This window comes from Calidris pugnax, unplaced genomic scaffold, assembly GCF_001431845.1.
Source record: "Calidris pugnax isolate Ruff unplaced genomic scaffold, ASM143184v1 scaffold82, whole genome shotgun sequence".
NCBI lineage: Eukaryota > Metazoa > Chordata > Aves > Charadriiformes > Scolopacidae > Calidris > Calidris pugnax.
In genome coordinates this window covers 163,680-163,944 of record NW_015090833.1, presented here as the reverse complement: position 1 = coordinate 163,944, position 265 = coordinate 163,680, and positions in this window count along the sequence as shown.

Sequence of the window (265 nt, the reverse complement as noted above, 5' to 3'; positions counted from 1 at the left end):
CCCTTCTCCTCGCCGCCTATTGGTGGGACGCGGTAAAGCGGAGGCCGCCGATTGGCCGCGGTCGCCGCGAACGTCGTGACGTTTAGCTCACCCACCCCCCCCCCGGGCTGAAGGGAGCGGCGTGACGCACCGGTTGGGAATTTGAACGAGGCGGAGAGGGCGGGGCTTCCGGCGCGCGCCACCGCCCTGAGGCGCGGCGGGGCGGCCTAGGCCCAACTCCCCCCCCCCCCCCCCACCCCCGGCGGCGCCAGAAATTACCACCCAA